The 18,582-nt window shown below is 44.0% G+C and overlaps 1 pseudogene; it reads right to left on the reverse strand.

Moving 5' to 3' along the window:
* The window catches only part of LOC138515402 (uncharacterized), a 58,146-nt pseudogene extending 57,300 nt beyond the window's left edge, over positions 1-846 (reverse strand).
* Between the last annotated feature and the right edge of the window lie 17,736 nt (positions 847-18,582).

Here is an 18,582-nt window from a genome sequence, read left to right on the forward strand (position 1 = left end):
CAGCATTCACCCCCCTTAAGTATGACCACACTGCCTCGTATAGCTTTCACTCTCTTTGGACCTATAAACTTACTTTCTTTGCATTTTACACCAAAGCGTGGATTTTTAATCAACACTGAATCTCCTACAGACAACATCACATCTTTTACATTAAAATTGGTATTGAATCTTTGTCTGTATTCATTCTGGGCGTCATGAATTAAATTAATTACTTTTTGTCTGTCTACCTCTAAACAACCAGATGCCTCTAGCCATCCTGGGCACAGTCTGGTAGCTGGTTGCCGACCTTTCAATGACACGAACGGCGACACTTTGGTTATGGAGTGTGGAGTGATGCGAAAATTCCACACCATTTCAATTAAAAGTTCTGACCATTCAAGACTAGAATTAAGTGCCAATTGAATACCCCCCTTCATAAATCTATTGGCTCTTTCCACTAACCCATTTGCCCTGGGATGGTATAGAGCGGTTCTCAAGTGTTTGATCCCATACCGTGCCAGAAATTATTTAATCTTTTGAGAGCAGAACTGCACCCCATTATCTTTTTATAATTTCTGTAGGAAAACCTCTATGGAAAACTTTTAAAAATGTGATCAGTTCATTGGTCGTGGCCTCCCTTAGGGCTTTCCATTCTAACCATTTGGTGTGATAATCTACTAACACAACCATAAACCTGAATCCATCACCCAAACCTTGTACAGGGCCAATTATGTCAACGGCTAGTTTTTTCCAGGGTTCACATGGAACTTGAACATGACTGAGAGGTACCTCTCTGACGATTTCCACTTTGTCTGCTTTTCCACATTCATTACAATTACGCACCTTCTTCTCCACCATACTGTCCATGGCAGGCCACCAATATGATTGTCTCAACAATCTTTTGGTACCATTCAACCCTAGGTGACCTTGATGAGCTAAGTCCACTAAACAGGCTCTAATGCTTGAAGGAGGAATTATCTTGGACCCCCTTCTTAGTTTCACTCCATCTTCAGACAAACTTAATTCTAGCCTGACCTCATATAGCCGATCAAAATTCCTGTCCAAAACATCTCTGCTGGGCAATCCATTTATTGTCCACTCCTTTACTCTGGTGAGAAAAGTATCACATGCATCCGCTTCTAGCCATTCCTCTTTTCCCACAGCACACGCTGTCATATCAGAAATAGTCATGTCTTCTTCATTTACCATTCCTGATATGTTTTCAGAGTGTTCCATAGGAAGCCTAGACAAGCAATCAGCAACAACATTATCTTTGCCTGGAATGTGGATGATCTTGAAATTATAACCTTGCAATCCCACCATCCATCTAGCGACCCTTGGGGAGCCATTTGCCCAGTCACAACTACTCAGTTGTACCAGTGGCTTGTGATCGGACTTTATTAACTCTTGTCCCCAAAGAAAAAAATTGAAATGCAAAGTGGCCCAATAAACAGCCATTGCGTCCCTTTCTATTACTGAGTAATTACGCTCAGCTCCTCTTAGGGGCATTGAAGCGAAAACGATCACATGTGATTATTTCCCCGAGTCTAGTTGGCACAGTGAAGCCCCCAAACCTGTTAAACTGCCATCTATGGTGAGCACTGTCTTTCTACCACTTACAAAACCATGCAAAGAGGGAGCTCCTGAGATGCCTTTTTTTATTGCAGAAAATGCCTTCTGGCACTCAGCAGACCATTTGAAACATACTCCCTTTTTTAATAAATTTCTTAAGGGCGATGAGATAGTGGCAAATTTTTCTACAAACTTTTGGTAGAACTCCGCTATACCCATGAAGGATCTGAGTTGGTCTTTATCAGTAGGCGCGGGTACCCCACAAATGTTCTGCACTAAATTGGCTTTTGGTGACAGACCATGACCAGACACTTTATGTCCTAAGTACTCAACTTCCCTGAGGGCAATGCGACATTTTTCCCTTTGCACAGTAAGACCCGACATTTTCAACCTTTGCAATACATTTCTCAATACCTCATCATGTTCAGTCTCTGACTTAGTGTAAATCAATATATCGTCCTGAAATACAGTGACATTTTTAAGACTCCGGAGCACTTCCTCCATGACCCTCTGGAATACTGAGGCGGCCGATGCTAATCCAAAGGGCATTCATAAGTACTTAAAGGTGCCTTCTGATGTTACAAATGCAGTTACATGCTGACAGCTGTCCAATAAGGGCACTTGATTATAAACTGCAGATAGATCTATTACTGAGAACCAACTAGGTTCCCCGAGGGTGGCAAGAGTCTCTGATATTATGGGTAGTGGATGCCTTTCGATGAAAATTTTCTGGTTAAGATCTCTAAGATCGACGCAGAGTCTCAAATTCCCGTTGCTTTTCGTGACAAGTACAACATGGGAGAGCCATTCAGTCCCTTCAACATGCTCAATCACCCCTTTCTGGATCAGACTCTCAAGTTCTTTGTGAAGTTGCTGGCGCAATTTTAATGGCACTGGTCTTACTTTGAGCACCACCGGTTGTGAATTCGCTTTCAGTTTTATGTTGTGCTCGAAGTTGTTCAATCTTCCCAGATTCGAAGTGAAGACCTCAGGAAATTCCTTGGACCATCTGTCTTCTAGTTCTGCAATTGTTACGGGCTCTGCAGCATTGGCCTGAATGTGGACACCCAATTTCCTTTGTTCCTCCCTGCCTAGGAGTGATGCTCCCTTCCTTGCAACCAATATTTTTGCGGAACAGTCTCTTCCTTTATACAATACCTTGCTGTAAAACTCCCCAGTCAAAGTAAAGTCCGAATTCCCACAGCCGCAGGGTTGGACACCAGAAGGAACAAGGATATCAGAAGTTCTGCCTAGAACTGTTTTGAAAGTATCTTCCGATATTATGGTCCAAGGCGAACACAAATCCACCTTCATTTTGATGTGACACCCATCGATCAAGAAATGGTCAGTCGGTCCCTTGGCATCGCCGGACACGGCATCAATTTGGAACACGTGTCTAGTATTCTTCTCGTGAACAGATGGTTCCTCTGGATTTCTATGCAAGGGTTGGGTGGTAGCTTGGTGTTCGGTGTCTCTCTGTTGCACACAATTTACAGACAAATCTTTGCACATATTCGCGAAGTGGCCCTTGCGCTTGCATCTGTAGCATTCTGCCAATCTTGCCGGGCAAGAAGGAAAGTTCACCGAGTGCCTGGAATTGCCACACCTAGAACACTTCTGGTTCCACCACTCCTTCCTGGTTGTTGTCGTCCTTCTTGGCATCACTGCACACACACCTTGTGCTGCACTCTGCACGGACTGTTTGTCGATTTTCATAACTTTCATATATTGCGAGGTTTGCTCAATACTGCATGTCAATTCTACTGCTTGTTCTAAAGAGACATCCTTGGCAAGCAGCTTTTCCTGAACTCTAAGACTATTGGTACACCGCACTAATTGATCTCTGATAAGGTAATCAGTGAGATTGCCAAAGTCACACGTGTGGCTCAGTGTCCTTAGGGATGCCACATACGACTCCACTGATTCTGCACTCTCCTGTGCACGCTGAAAGAACTTGTGCCTCTCGAACGTTACGTTCTTCTTGGGCTCGAAATGGTCTGCAATCTTATTCAAAGCTATGACGTATTCATTAGCATCACCAGCGCCTTCCTCTGCACCATGCGTGAGCCCATTGAACACAATGCGCCCTTCAGGCCCTAAATTGTGTAAAAGTAGTGCCTTTTTCCTGGCAGAGCTGTACCTGTCACCTCCAATGGCCTCAATATAATTCTCGAACATCTTGACCCATCTGTCCCATCTCACGGGAGGCCGTCCTGGTTAGGAAAGAAAGGGAGCTGGAGGAGGAATTGCTGCAGCCATGTCGTCAATTTTAACAACCAATGAGGTGCCTGAGCCAGTGATTCAGCACTATTGAGATCGTGGACGCACTCTTAGACTGTATATATTGTTCACAATGGAGATGGCTCTGAACTGCTAAGTCAATAGGGCACTTTGTTTGCTGGAGTGCACAAGCGAGAGGTTACTGTTGCATCACAATGGGTCTCTTCTGAGTTCAATGCCCCTTGTGTGGAATGTAATGGGAAAGCACATTTAACATTCCCTTGTGACATCACAATGGGCCACCTCAGAATTCAATGCTCTTAGCGTGGAACGTAATGGGAACACTCATTGCAACATTCTCCAGGAAGTCATAAAGGAACACATGCAATTGCTGCCTCCCGCCTCTGTGAGCGCGTTGCCAAGTTGCCAAGTAACAATGAGCAGCACTTTTGAGAGTAAACAAATGCAGAGCCATTACAGCAGAGTCTGCCTCCACGCACGTGATGACGTGGGCGGGTCCCAAAATGTGCGTGTAATGGGCTGCGCAATGTTATGATATGCGGAGCCTTCCGCTGACGTGGAACCTCCTCCCCCAATTGCGGTTGCACCCTCTGACCTGGCAATGGGTCGACGCAGCGGCTGCTGCTTGATCCGCAGGGGATGAAGGGTTGCAGCGCTGCAGCTGGGCCGCGGTTTGTTCGCGCCGCTCAGTACTCCCGGGGCAGGGAGGAGTGGCACTGCAGAGGTACGGCTGCGAGGTCTGCTGTTCGGCCTTGGTGTCTGGGCGTCGGGTCCTGAAATGAGGACGGGTGAGGAGACCGAGGCTGAATGGGCATGCGGGGCTTCCTCGTCACCAATGTTAAGTAATGTTCAAAGCTGGGATAAGAATAAAGTTGAGTTTATTTCAAGTAAAATAACAGCAAGCAGCAGACACACCCAAAGCCTAGGATGCTCGGAATAAACTGCCCGTATTTCAAACACAACACTCTGTGTATACATTCTGAATTAATCCTGCAGTCTGGAGATTCTCAGAATGTATACACATCATTAGGAACATAGCAATGCAATGAACTAAACTACAGTGAGAACTTATAAACCTAACACCAACCCTACAGATTTAGGCAGTAGCCTACTGCTTTTGAAGCAGCCCTACCGCCTACAGATTTCAGTGACAGATCCTACTGCTTTTTACAGTGGCAAGTAATTTATGTGATTCCAAGTCAGACTGCTTGAGACCAGCCCAGGACAAAGCATGCAACACATTAGTCTGTGTGTACAGTGGACTGGTAGGTGATTATTTTGATTGGGCTCAGACCAATCCACTGACCTGTCAGCTACGTGACTCTCTCCTGCACTCTTGCCAGTACAGCCCTTAGGTGAACCAGCAGTGAAAGCAAGTGGCAGAGGGTAACACCATCACACAGCATCTGCTGACAATTTGGTATTAGCATTCAGAATTAGAAATTTTTAACATTTTAACATCTTTCCATGTTGTGCTGTTTGTATGTTTTGTATTTTCCTGTGATGTCATTGTTATGGGAAGTATTATTTTTCAAACTTGAAAAATCCTACATCTTGTTGGTCACAGAATGTTGGTAAGTATGCAATAGCACCCATAATAGTTCACACAAAGTATCCGGAAAAAAATTGGTCTTCATTTAAACAGACATTAGCCCCGTGCAGTATTATACATTTTACTCCAAAAAGACAGCCATCTCGTGATATGATATGATATTTTATTTGTAAAGCGCTCGTACACAAGTGTTTCAGAGCGAGACTAGGCAAGGGAGGGGAACAGGGGAGAACACATCACAACAACAACAACGATCTTACCAGGCCCAGTGACATTGAGAACGTGCACGTGCATGGGAATGGGAAAAGGGAAAAAGTGCATGGAAGGGGGAGAGTGGAAAGTGCGGAGCAGAGGAGAGCAGATAAATAATAATAAATACAAAATAAATAGAAAATGTGGGCAAGGATCTGTGTGGAGACCCAGCATGGCGTTTTTATTTATTTGCAGATACTCCTCTCCTCCACTTTCCGAAGAACTAGTTCTCTGTCTCCTCCTCTGTGATCACTCTTGAAAGTTTTCACTCCAATAAAACGTGTCCCACTCTTCTCATCCATTTGATGTTTTTCTTGCCATTACCTCCACGTCCCTCTTCCTCATCCCAGTACTAGTCATTGAGATGACCACCTCCTACAAAACTGCCTTTTCATTTTCTACTTTTGTAGTCCTGCCTCCGGGCATAAGAGCCTGCCACCCCTCTGATCAGAAGACTCACTGCCACCACTGCAAACTCCTTCAACCGCTACCCACGGCCCATCACGGCGAAGACCCTGTGAAACCAGCCCTACTGTGACAAGTGCACAAGACCAAGAAGAATCCTAACCCACGACTACATACTCAACCCGAGAAGATGGAATAATGTGGCTCAAGCCTCTGTATTCAAAAATCACAGCTGATGTATAAAATCTATCAGCAAGAAGAACACGACACGTGCCACAATAGTTTTTCCTTGTTCTTGACTCCGGCAGGTATTCCCTGGGCAGTTCTTCAGCCTCCTTCCTTGAGCATATCACCAGCACCTAAATGCCCACGACCATAATGAAAATCACTCAATACCAGACATTACACCTTGTACTGAGCCTCCTCACCACCATGGCACTTGCATCCGCTGCCTCATACCCTCCTAAGGATAGAAACATGAGACTGAGGGCAAGACTGTCCCGTCTCCATGAACCATCATCCTACCACACCTATAGAGGCTTTGTCGATCTAGCAAACAAACGCTCACAATACCTCAAGTCTACCCCTCTGCTCCCTGTCCTCACAGCAACTAACCAGTCACCATCACAAAGAGTCACCCTAACTAAAAATAAACAACTCCCCACTACCATACCAACTAGCACCCTATCACTAACTGGGTCACTCGTCAATGCTAGATCCATGGTAGCCCACGCTACAGAGATCTCTGACACTTTAACCAATGAGAACCTAGACCTACTGGTCATAACCGAAACCTGGCTTCATGAGGCGGCTGGCCCTGCCATCATGCTAGCAATACCTGATGGCTACCAACTACTAAGAGTCGACAGACCCAATACCAGAGGAGATGGCCTCGCCATCATTCACAAATCCATCATACCCATCAGATTAGCTCCTACCTTGCTATTTCAATCATGTGAACTCCTTACTGCTAAACTCCACCTTTCTTGTAACCGTACCGTTACCATGTATGTCATCTACAGACCACCTGGACCACTAGGATCCTTTGAAGACAACCTAACTAGTATCCTAACCAATAATACAAAAGACCACGCTCAAATTCTACTATTGGGAGACTTTAACCTTGGCTTTAATGACTATAATGACAAACATGCCCTATCTGTTGCTTCATTACTGAATGATTATGGCCTGACACAAAAAGTCTCCACCCGTACTCATTCTAAAGGTAGGACCTTAGACTGGGTTGCCGATCGGAATTGCAACATTAGCATCACCAATATAATGCCGCAATCTTGCACTGACCACTATTTAATTGTATTCTCTGCCTCACTTGACCTTATCCGACCCAAACCAATACTTATGGCCCTGCCACTCCCCACCAGAAGTAAAAAAGATATCACAGCAGAACAACTCTTACCTCACCTCCTCCCAACTCTCGACAACCTAGACAATATCACAGACCCGACATCACTTGTCGAAGCCTACAACAGTACGATGATTAAGGCACTTGACTTGATTGCTCCTACCAAAATCCGTAAAAGCAAACAACTCTCTCATCTGAACAACTTGGTCACACCACAGTTGAAAGACCTCAGAATTCAAAAAAGAAAGTTGCAGTCAATTTGGCGACATTCGCCCACCGAGCAGAACAAAATTAAATTAGCCACTCTCGCCAAACAGTACAAAAAGGAAATCATAAGCACTAAAAAGAATACCTTTAATGATAGAATATCCAAGGCTAAATCAGATACCAAGGAACTATTCTCCATCCTCCGTGAAATGGAATCACCCATACCCCCGACTGATAACATTCCTAAAAATAAGCTCTCGTGCACTAATATACAAAATGCCCTGGTGGGTAAAATTAGCTTGCTCCAAACGAAAATTGCCAATAAAAAAGCTTCCCTGCTCCTGCCAATGGAGTCTACACCTCGGTCACAGCTTCCTCTAAACCAGCCTAACAACACCCCTCACCCCTTTAGTTTCAAAGAAATAACCATATAAGAGACAGAAAAAATCATACTCTCTCTAAAGCCTTTTAATTGTAAAGGAGACAACTGCCCTGCCCAAATCACAAAAGATGCAGCTAGAGACCTAGCTCCCTTCATCTCTAAACTCATCAATGCATCCTTTAAGTCCAACCCAGTGCCTAATAACCTAAAACAATCTTGGGTGCTTCCCTTGCAAAAGAAACAGACACTTGACCCCGCAATACCGACAAACTACAGACCCATCACCACCGTCCCATTTCTACTTAAAATCATTGACAGAGTAGCTTACCTGCAAATTCAGGACTACTTAGAAACCAACAACTTACTAGGCTCACGTCAATCCAGCTTCTGTCCCCTTCATGGCACTGAAACAGCCCTGATTGACCTTAAGACCCATATTGACGAGTTGAAGGACAATGGCAAATCAGCTATGCTACTCCTCCTTGACCTATCTGTGGCCTTCGACCTGGTAGATCATGCAGTCTTATGCAATCACCTTAGCTCCACCGCCCATTCTTTAAGTGATGCCATAAGCTGGGTACAATCCTTCCTTGCAAACCGGACAATGAGAGTCTTCTCCCCTTTAGCAGCCGCTGATCCCACACAAGTTTCCTGCGGTGTCCCTCAAGGATCATGTGTATCTCCTATGATGTACAACATCTTTACTAAACCTTTGTTTGACAAGTTGGACAGACTGTGTGTCATCTACACCAACTACGCAGATGACACTCAGATCCTCATCCCCCTTTCGGGCAACTTCTTGGAAGACACGGCTTTAGTAAACAAGATATATCTCCTCATTCAGGCATGGATGGCATCTCACGGCCTCTGACTGAATGATGACGAACCTGAGTTACTGATCCTTGGCTCAGAGATGGCGATCAAAAAACTTGACCCGAACTATGCCTCATTCAACATTGACAACAATGTCATCAAAGTGATGCCTGCAGTCAAAACCCTTGGGGTCTATCTTGACTCAGCGCTCACCTTTAAGAAACAAACTAATTCCTTAGCATCTTCCACTGCATATACTTGTAAACTGATCCGAGCATGCAGACCATTCCTAACTGAGACTAGCTGCATCACACTAGCCAACGCACTCATCATATCCAGGTTGGATTACTGTAATGCTCTATATGCAGGATCTAACAAGTACATTCTTGATAAACTCCAAACACTCCAAAATAACGCTAATAGAGTAGATCTAAATATTCCTAATAGAGCTCATATCTCCACCTCCAAAAATTAAAGACAGGATTGCCCTCAAAATCCTCTCTCTCACTTCCAAATGTCTCAACAACATAGCTCCCCCTTACCTGGTAAATAGAGTCAACAAGAGAATCTCAAACCGCCCCACAAGAATAACTAATGCTTACACCTTAGTGGTGCCCAGATACAAAAAGAGTACAGCTGGCGGCTCCAGCTTTCCGGTCATAGCTGCACAAACTTGGAACAAACTCCCTCTAGATCTCAGAATGGACCACCATTACCCTAGCTTCAGGCGGAAGGTCCTTACCTGGATACGTTCCAATGACATGTAGCTCGACCTCCTCCCCTTACTAGGACCCCTCGCCTTGCCACACGCTCCAGAGACCCCTGATGATTGTAACTATGTCAATTGGTTTCTGGTCAACTAGCTTTAACTGTATCTTCGTACTCAGTTTTGTACAGGTACTCTGCTTCGAATTGAACTGCATAACTGTAATTTCCTGTAACCAAGTTCTCAAGTATCCTTGTAATGTCTGCGCCCAGCTACCCTTTGGGTTTGGTTTTGCGCTATACCAAATAAACAAACAAACAAACAAACAAACAAACAAATAAACATAGCTTCGGGAAGCCACGTTCTTCTCTCCTGTGAGGCGTACGCCCCCTGCAAAGCGGCGGATCGTCTGCTCACTACGGCTACTCTTGTGGTTCCCTGCTGAGCAGGGTTCTGTGTGGGTTTGGCCCGGTTGCGCTCCTGCCCTCCCTGCTGAGCTATGGGTGTCAGTTGTGGGGGCCTGTGGAAACAGAAAAATTGATATGAGGCCGGGAAGCCCAAAGGAAACACACCAACAAGGTTACAAAGGACATACAAAGCGCTTTATTCAAAGATACAACAATTACCAAAAGTCATTTGACATACGGATAGCTATTCGGCCCTCAGAGTAACAGGACGAACCATCAACGGTAGTTCGCCGTGTTAGTGTGAGAGACCGAACATGGGATACTCGGGTTTTTATACTTTTTATCCAGCTCTGGCCAACCCCCTCGCAAGTTAACCATTCTCAGAACCAAACCTATGGTTCGTAGCCAGGTCAATCCCATAATGTATGCATTTTGATCAGTTCCGCTGATACAGTTGTTCATTTACACATAGGTCAGGGATAGGACAAGGTCTCAGTTCGCGACCCTAACAAGTGGCCTGCGGGCATATTATTTATTCATGTGTGCGGAGGTCGCAACGGCCAGAATCCCACTCGAAATGTCATTCGGCCTCCATTTTGTTGTTCAGGGTGACTTCCACACTACAAGAGAACCTAAAATGGCGGCTAAATCCAAGATGGCGATTTACACAATACATTAAGGTCAAGACCTTGCCGCGGAATCTATGTACACGATGTTTTCAGACAACTTGGCGTAGGCCAACATACATTCAAAACAATGCGATAGGAGGTACAATATTATTTCGATTTCCACAGGCCATCCAAGTTGGGGGTGTCCCAGGCTCTACTGGGACCACAGAGCTGGTCCTCAGTATGGAGGTGATGTTGGCCCAGGGCAGTTGCGTCCCAGTCTAAGGCAAGGATTTTTTTCAGGTGGCGGCCCTGGCTTTCCTGGTTCCCATGTCTAAGGGTGATGTCGGCCCAGGGTGGTTGTGCCCCGGGCGGCAGTGTGGTACAGCGGTTCTGTTGTGCTTCTGGAGCCCTTGTGGAACGAACTGGGGTCCGATGGTTACTTGTTTGGGCATGGGGGTTGCTCATAAACCCTCAGTTCCCACACTCTATATCTGGAGTGGCCCTGTCTCTCCTGGGACCATGAACCTGGGCCAATCTGGAAGTGGGTGGTGGCCCGGGGCGGTTGTTCCCAGGCATGGGTTTGTGTCTAGCATTCTTCTTGTGTCCTCCTTGAAGGCGAGGGGGTTGCTATGCATGGCCGTCAGCTCATGGCTTGCCGGCTTGGGCGTGAGGGTTGCTCCGCTGGCCACCATTCCCACGATTGCCCGAGAGGGCCCTCTGTTCTACTGGATAGAGCCTGCTGTCTGAGCTTTGACCTGCTTTTTTCTCTGTGGGGTCTGCCAGGCCAAGATGTGCGTTTGTGCCTTGGTCTCCATCGCCGTCCTGCGGCCCCCTCTTCTTCTTGGTGGCCTGTTGTGCGCTCCTGCTTCCCCTGTGGTGCTGTGGGTGTCGGTTGAGGGGGTCAACGAAGGCCAGGAACACTCAAGGCTTCCCTCCATTATTTTTGTCTTTGGTGTACTTAGCTGCATGATGTTTTTTGTTATGCCCAGGTTTTTAACAAACCCTGCTTGGTAAGGGTCCATACAGTCCGATTGCCTAGCCCATTTTTGGAACTTATCTAGTAGGTAGGAGCCAAAGAGTTTGCCATTTACATCCAAAAGAGCTATTGGACGATAGTTCTTTGGGTTATTTGTTTGCCCTTTTTGAAAATTGGTACTACATTTGCGGTTTTCCAAGATTCTGGAATTGATTGTGTTGTGACGCATTTTTTAATTACTCCCGCAATAAAGTGTACCCATTCATCTGGATGGTTTTTCAAATCAATGTGTGTGATCCCATCAGTGGCTGCAGCTCTTGATCAAATAAGCTTAGTTATTTTTCTCAGATCGTCATTATATTGGATGTCCCAAGATTTTGATAATGATTGATGGCAAGTGCTAGAATCTCCAGGCGGCTGTCGGAAGATGTCTGAGAAGTATGTCGCCCATTTTTGTTCTACATTGTTCTGCAATGCGTCGTAGAATTTCTATGAAATGTCGAGGTTATTAACGACCAGAAGTCTTTTGATTTTCTTCTGCAGACCACTTGAAGCATTGCTTCTGAGTCTTCTTGGTACAATATTGTCCGGTAAGTCTTTAGCCAGTTTTTGTAGGCTTTAATTGCTGTTTTTGCTTTCTCTATATTTTCCATAGACGGAATTATTTTTGCACGTCTTGTTATTTGTCGCACCACTTTTCTCTTCCCCACTAAAAGTGAGCTGTTTTTGTGAGAGGGCTTCTTTGATTGCTTGAGCCGGATTTTCTCTGTTTGTTGATAAGGAGATAATAAAGGCCGATAGTCCACCCTTAATGGATCAGGGACCCTTCCTTCTCTGTCTATCACTGTTATTTCTCTTATTGATTCTTTTGTCAGCCTTAATCGAGTGTTTCTATCAGAGGTTTCTATTGGAGGCTCCATTTGCTTTCTCATAGATTTTAGGACTTTCCATGAAGTGATCAAGATGTTGTGATCACTGTGTGATGTTCTCTTTACTTTAAATTATGATATGAGGGAGAGCAAACCTTTTGACACACACATATATGTAGTCAATTGTTGCTCCTCTTCCCTCGCGTTCCCATATGGGGATGTTTGGTTTGTTTGTCAATTATTGAATGTAGGTTATGGAGGTCTCTGGAATCCATTAGTTCAGTCCATTGGATTCCTCTTGTGGCTGATCCTGTTTTATTTACCACTTGAGTTGTGTTTTTCTTCTTCTTTTTGTTTATTTCTTTCCTTTCTTCTACACCGATATCTGTGCAGGTCGCGTTTAAATCCCTGCAATTATGATATGGGTGATTTCGTTTTCTGTGCTCATCTCGTCAATGACTCTTTTTAATTTCATTCAGGAATTTTCTGTCTGATTGTGCTTTTGGATTCCAGTAGGTGTTAATTATCAGCATCAGATCTACCTTGTTGTTTGTGGCTGATAGCTCTGAATGGTTCCAAGTCACCAAAGAGGCTAGTATAAATGTATTTGAGAGAAGCACTTTTTGGAGATGTAGATCGCTTCCTGAGCATATAGCTGTTAACAGTCTTGAAGTAGGCCGCCCTTTTTGGCCTTTTACAGCTGGCGAGGTTGCATTTTCATATCCATCCAAAGTCAGGCTTTTCATTAGTCATGTCTCTTGTAGGCAGAGTAGATCAAAATTTTCAAGTTTACATCACCGGGGATTGTCAAATGGATGGAGCCGCACGTATTCCAAGATCCCAGAGTTTATACATTTTGGGGTGTTTGGCTTTCGACTCCATTAATCCCTTGCCCCTGACGATGGTACACTGGCTTTGATGGATACATTCTGCACTGATTTGCTAAAGTTTCCGGGATCCATGCCCACCTTCTTTGTTCCTTTTCTTTTAGACCTTTTAAGAAGGAATTTGTTTTTGTTTCACAACGATTACTCGATTGAGTCTGATCATTTGTTATTTTTAATTTGGTAGGGGTCCGTGTGGTATTCGATCAGTGTCCACTACAGATTCATAACCTTCGTTCTCTCTTGAATGAGATCTGGCTCTGTTATCGGACCCCTTCGGTCTTTGGCCAGAATATTTGGAGGAGGTGCCTTGTTTGTGTCTCTTTCAGTATTCCAGTGGCATTGTGATTCTAATTCAGTTGGTGATTTTCGTCAACCACTTTCTCTTTTTCTTGAATTTTACATCTCTCTGTAATTAAATGCTTGAGTTTTTGGTGATGGATAGCGACTCTCAGTTCTTTCCGGGGATCTTCGTCTCTCATGTTCTCGTTCTTCCGGCTTGGTTTCCTTTATATCATAACCTAACATTTGTAAATTCTCAGCTGCTTTCAGTAACATTGACTTCACCACTGGAGAAGTAATATGTAGGTATATACTATCCATCTGGCGTCTGTCACCAAATTCAATGATGTCTATGTCATCCGTCCGAAGTTGTCTGAGGGTCGGAATAGATTGGAGCAGATCCATTGTTGTTTTTCTGTTGAGAATTAATTCGTCTCCTTGATCCAGTATTCTTTCCAGTTTGAGAGTCCTACTTGATCGTTTTATGTGGTTTAGTGGCGTTGAGTCCCTTTTTGTTTGTCTAGGGCCTCGATTCTTGGATACGGGAATGTGGGATATTTTCACCCATGCCAATGTGCCCCACTGCACCACTTTAGAAATGGGGAAAGAAACAGCTAAACATGAATGCGCTAACCCCTGTGTGCGCAAACATCTGCAAAACGGTGTGTGGACTACAACTACAAAAGGCTGCACACCCCTGCCAGACAATCAAAGTGGGGGTGAAAACAGAATTCTCACTGCAGGAGCATACCAGTGGGCTCTGATCCATTCAACATGAAGCAAGGCCGCAGAATTGCGCTAAAAAAATGAAAATGCCTTTTAAAATACAGCGTTGCAACCTTAAAGTGCTGTTTTGGCGCTAGATCCATTTATTTTCCAGTAAATCATTGAAATTAAAAGGGTTACAGATCATCCAGGTGGCTCAGAGGAGCCGGGCCTCATTGACTGACAGCAGCTAAGAAATGTATCTCATGAAAAACCAGCCCAGCAACATTGTTTTCCGTTCCACGGGGAAAAACTGGCTAAAAATGGCAACATGTAACAATTTCAGCTGTGCAGAGAACACTCCAAGCAAGGGCTGGATACATACATCCAGACTGCAGACAAATTCCAGCACTCAAAGAAAGAACTGGTGCTGAATAAGATGTATGTGCTGCAGAGGAAAATCTGATGTAAAGGACTCAGTTTTATGTGCTTTTTCAGAAAGGAAGTGCAAAATCGCCTGTTTAAAAGCATGTTTTTGTTGAAAGGCCTAATTCTTTAAATGTCAAAATCCCCTATAAACTGTGTTCACCTATATGTTGTAATGAAAGATGTAGGTAACTTAAAGTCAAACCCAGTCTTGATTTAATTAAAATATTTAATTCTGGGCTGACGGCCACCTCGCCACTGACTGGAAAGGACTAATTGCTGCTGGAAGGTTCTCGCATACTCAGTACAAAGAACTCATTAGACATTCGCCTGTGGCCCAGCCAAAGACAATGGCAGGCTGAACACTCATCCCTTCAGTGGAGGGGCCGGAAGCTTCCCTCTCAAGGAAGAGGACAGCCCACCCTGATCAAAGGAATTTGACAGCTGTTGCCAGTGAAAGAAAAGTAAAAAAAGCTGCTGAAGGACATTTGCTGTTTAAATGCCTATTTGGAATGAAGCTTTAAAAACCTTTAACTTTGCCATATGAAGGAGGACAAATCTAAAAATTGGTAGTTGTAAATCTAATTTTACGCTCTTTCTGTGAAGACTTGATTGAACCCTGTAATACATAAGGAACAAAAGTTACACAAAAAGAATAATTGTACCAAGACTATTGATGCTGCAAATATAATATTGAATACCCGTGTCCTAGGGGTGATTGCACAGATATGTACTGAATTAGGAATTGTTAGGCCAAACATTTATGATTAAAATTGACAACATTCCACAGAACGACAAAGCCAGCTCTCACTGAGATGGGAGTTGGAAATAAATGTAACCCACAAAATATGTCATGCATGTGTCCGATTTTATTAGAGGGCATAATTATAGAAATGTGTATTTGTAGGAAAGTTAGATTTTGGTGCAAATAACTGTGGGAGTTCCCAAGTCACATCATAAAATATGACAGCTCTTTCTGTCTTCCAACCAGAAAAAGGCAAGTGGCTTTGACCTATCACAGCCTTGTGGGTGTGAATTGTAATTCTTCCCCTATCATAAACTTAGTGATGTCACTTGGCATGATAAATAAGGGAACTTCACCATACACAGACACACTGATTCCTGACTCCATCCTGATGTCCGCGTGATGCCCTGTTCCAGAATTCTTCATCTTGTTCCTGTTCCAGATTACTTTACCAAGTAAAGGCCTCATTATTTGCTGAACTCTTTTCAGCTAGGCCCAAATCCTGAACCATCCCAAACTTAAGGGAAATCATTCTGATCCAGTCTTGTTTGCTACCATTAATGCATGCCTGCTGAAACTCGCCATCCCTTTAATCTACAGTGTCAAGTGATCAGAAGGGCCAATCCAATCCAATCCAATCTGAGGTGCAGTCCAATTGACCAGAACCGCCCAGCTGACCATCCCACCAGAAGTGCCTTGCTGCCTGTATACCCGATCCGTGATGACCAGAACCTGACGGTCCAATCTTAAATGAAAGTGGACTGTAAGTATAAACAGGAATCATAGTGACCCATAGTATATTTGCCTTGTCCTACCCCAATCTCAACCCATCCTCTCCTTCAATTAAGAACTTGTGATAGTGTCACACCAGTCTGAAACCTTGCGTTGATTTCTTGTGCTAGTGATAATTTCTTTAAAATCCTTGTTGTCTTGTGAAATCCCAAACCCTTAAAATCATCCCACGGGTAATCTGACTGAGTCCTCCAAGGCGGACACAGAGGTGCTGGGGTTGGTTTCCGCAGACCACTCTTGAGTTTACTGTGTTTCAAACTGGTAACCAGCCTGAATACCCTAGTTTAGAGCATAATTGTCTTTGTAAAAACTGATTTCTGTTTTCATTTTCGCGCCTTTATTTTAAAAAACGCATTTCTCATACAAACTTGCATAACTTCTTCAATTATGTAGCTAGAGACTTAATTTCAACTCTGAGTTAAAACCTAAGACCCGTAGCTACATCCACAAGCAAAAACTGCATTGCAAAACCTTGTATTTGATCCGTTTCTATTAAAAATCGCATAGTAAAGTTTAGGCGAGAATTTACATTTTTGCAAAAGTGTTACACGTGTGTTCTCCCTTTCAAAGTATTTCCAAACTCCCATTCTGATTCAAAGTGTGTATTGTTCCTCATATGGTAGTTTATGTGTGTTAGAATCTTTGTAGTGTTGCTCCCATAGGAATTTATATCAATTTAAGGATTTTTGCACACTTTTCATTGTTTCACAAAGTCATTTTCAACTCTCATTTTAAAAAGTGTAGAATTTCCCAAAAACGCTTTTCTCTCTTGTTTGGAGGGGCGGGGGGGAATTGAAATCCTTAACAGGTAAAAGATTCCTTGAATGATTATCATTCCGATTGCACTATCGTTACGGTTTATCTGAGCGCTATATATGATTTTGTTTTTTCCACTTCTATGGGCCTCATTACAACTCAGGCGGTAAGGGGTTTACGGCGCCGTAAACAGCGCCGACCCTTACCGCCTGAGTACGAGGTCCCTTAGCGCCATGGCGTATTTAACACCTGCTTTTAGCAGGTGTTAAAATCCATGGCGCTAAGGGACCATGGAGTTAATTACGCCACCGTAATTTACGGTGGCGTAATTAACGCCTTCCCCACTCCCATTATGCCCTACGGGGCAAAAATGGGAATGGGGAAGGGTAAATGGGGATGGGGGACTTACCGCCCCGCCAAGGTCGGAATGGGGCGGTAAGTCCGCCAACCACCATGGCGTAAACATAGTTTACGCCATGGTGGTAAAGTCACGGCCCAGGCGGTAACTTACCGCCTGGGTCGTGATGAGGCCCTATGTCTACCTCTCCCCGACTCTTGATTTCTCTGAGCTGGTTCTCTTTTATCTCTTGCGTTAGGCCTATGCTCTCTTGCGTTAGGCCTATGCTCTTGTGAATATCTGACGTGAGAGGAGTTGTGCACCTCTTCTTGTTTTCTCGAGAGCATATGCCGCTTCTCATCCATTGTCAGGAAGATTGGAGAGTCAGGTTCTGTTATCGTTACTATTTTCTTAGGTTCCAAACGCAGCAAATTCTGCATGTTTGGGTCTGCTTTTTGCTTCCGCTGAAGTATCTCAGGGAGATCGGATTCTGATTCTTCTATCGTGTATTGGCTGACTTCCATTACGTCAATTGAAGTTTCCATCTCGTCTATGATGGACACAGACATGTTTATTTTCCCTGTATTATTAGGTGAAGGTACTGTTGCTGGTACCAATGTTTGAATTCCTCGTAGTATTGTCCTCTGTTCAAATAATGGCGCCAGTCGCGTTTCTTTTATAACTCTTGTTTTCTGTTTCTGGCCCTGACCCGATTGAGAGTACTCATTTAGGGGAGCCATTTTGGCTTCTTTTAGTGATTGGGCTTTTAGCGAGGGGGCGGTATCACACTTTGAGTCAGTTTTCGTGTTTCCTTTTGAATTTGGTTTCACGTTTACTGACTGTGTTAATTCCGGTATTAAATGTAATTGTTCACTTATTTTTAACACCGTACATCCATTTGTCTTCTTTTCCTGATTAAGGTCTTGTTTTGCTGGATTTACACTTTTTGTATAGGTATGTAGGGGCACTGCATGTTTTTGCGGCATCGTATTTTATGTCAACTTCTGTGATTTATTTTTGGACTGCTTATTTGAAGATTTCACTAAGGGTGTAGCTTCCCTGTCTTCAGCAATCAGTTGTTCAGTATTAGCTAGTGTTCTATGAACTTCTGATGTTTGGGTGTACACTGTTTGCATACTTATCTTACTTTGAGTAATTTGGCATTGTGTCGTTTCTGTCACTTGATCTCTTTTCTGTGTAACCGGAGTAGAGGTGCCTTGTTCTCTCGTATTTGATTTCCAAGCTTCCGTGGCCATTATATATCCTTCCAGATATGTCAGTTTAGTGTGCATTAGTGCTGCCATTGTTGTGTGATCTTTT

Source organism: Ambystoma mexicanum, chromosome 6q (assembly GCF_040938575.1).
Source record: "Ambystoma mexicanum isolate Mex_15411 chromosome 6q, UKY_AmexF1_1, whole genome shotgun sequence".
Taxonomy (NCBI): Eukaryota; Metazoa; Chordata; class Amphibia; order Caudata; family Ambystomatidae; genus Ambystoma; species Ambystoma mexicanum.